The following is a 1752-nucleotide window of genomic DNA, read 5'->3' on the forward strand; positions in this document are numbered from 1 at the left end:
TTAGCTGTACAAATGCTCAACATAAAATGATGCTGCTGTTATGTCCTGCATCCTCTTGAGGGTATGAGTAGAGCATTGGGCTTGCGTTGGTCCTAGGCACAGGCCTGAATTTCACCTTCTTGAATTGTGATCGAACTGCTCTTTCTACCCTTCAAACCACCCATCTAATCTATAAGGATTTGCCCTTTATTGCACAGCAGTGATCCATCACACCAGGCAGAGGGACTATGTGTAGCTAGAACATGCTCGGGCCCATCCTGGCCAGGCAATGCTGCCCTCCACAGTAGGCAAGTCCAGAAAGGTATGACTAGCAATACTATAGTATCACAACCCAAATCCTCCTTCCATGAAACCAGTTATGGTAGAAAATAAACCTTTAGCTTCTTGTTATGTGAGATCAGAATCTCAATGTGCTGGAACTCATATATACTGATTAGTATGAAACTGCTTCCCAAAAAATGCTTTCAATGTAAGGTACCTACATTCAAAAAAGTGCTCCAGTGGTGCAATGGGTTAGCATGTGGTACTTATAAGGCAGTATTGGGTAGGTAATGCCAAGGTTGTGAGTTCAAGCCTCACCTGGAGCACTTGACCTTTTCGTGCTTGGTGCAGGGGGCTGGACCCAATGATCTTCCCAGGTCCCTTCCAGCTTTACAATCTATGAATCTATAAAAGGGTCTATTTTTACTTTATACTTGGGGAAAAGAGGCACAAAGACATAAAAGCCTAAATCTTCGCCAGACACCTGACTACCAGTGAAATCCTTAAAAGTTAAGCACTTAATTCATTTAAGGATCTGGGCCTCCATGACTTTCCCAAATTCAAAAATGGAGTCTCTGATAGAAATAAGACTTGAACCAAGATTTCTGAGCTCCACGCCTTACCTGAATCTTGCTTCACTGAAGCACAGGAAAGTAGAGCTAGAAGGTACCAGGGACCCGAATAAGCAGCCCAGCCTCAACAAATTGCTCAGCTGGCCAAACCTGATAGAGTCTCTAACCAGCAGCCCTGCCCAGGTTGACAAACCAGACATCTACTGCTAGGACCTCCTACCTGGGGGCTGAGGATGAAAGCCTTCCCATTTTATTCCACCTATGGCAGCAGCCCGGAGGTCAGCCAGCAGTTTTGCCTCAAAGTCCACTGTGGTGAGCCTCTCTGCGTCTTGTACTTCGGGGTTTTCTGCCTTCTGACCCTGCTCATCTCTACTTCTCTGGTCCAGCTTTCAGAAACTCTGCTTCGATTTCCAATTCGGTCCCTGACTCCGTTTGTGATTTGGACTCTGCCCCTGCAATTCCCTTTAGATTTGGTAACTTGGGCTCTAGCTCCTGCCTTCCCTGTAGGGCTCTGAGTCCCTCCGCTCCTGTCTCTCACCCTCTTTTCATTCCTTGGTCACTGTCACTCAAGTAACCTTCCACCCAGAGTTGACCCTAGGGGTGCACGGGGCCTGGGACACATCAGGCTGTGCAGGCCTGTGCGAGGGCAGCGGGGAGGAATGGCGAGCAGCCGGAGTGCAGAGCTGGCAGCAATTGGTGGTGCACGGCAGCCGGCAGGGCCTGTACGACACTGTCCATGGTGACCCCCAGAGTGCAGAGTTTGGGATGGTCACCCCGATTTCCGCCCCCCTCAAAAGGACGGCTCTGTTTCCACCTTCAGATTCTCAACCAATTCCTCATAGTTTGTGAGCAGCAAGTCTAGAAGAGCTTCCCCCCTCTCTACAACCTGTATCAACATTTATCCCCAACACACTCCAGG

The 1752-nt window shown here is 48.8% G+C and overlaps 1 non-coding gene across 1 annotated transcript; it reads left to right on the forward strand.

Moving 5' to 3' along the window:
- Positions 1-494: 494 nt before the first annotated feature.
- On the forward strand, positions 495-587 carry TRNAI-UAU. The gene is given in 2 exon segments: positions 495-532; positions 552-587. It is a non-coding gene; the product is annotated as a tRNA-Ile (tRNA).
- Positions 588-1752: the final 1165 nt, after the last annotated feature.

Source organism: Crocodylus porosus, unplaced genomic scaffold (assembly GCF_001723895.1).
Source record: "Crocodylus porosus isolate Cpor-Errol unplaced genomic scaffold, CroPor_comp1, whole genome shotgun sequence".
NCBI lineage: Eukaryota > Metazoa > Chordata > Crocodylia > Crocodylidae > Crocodylus > Crocodylus porosus.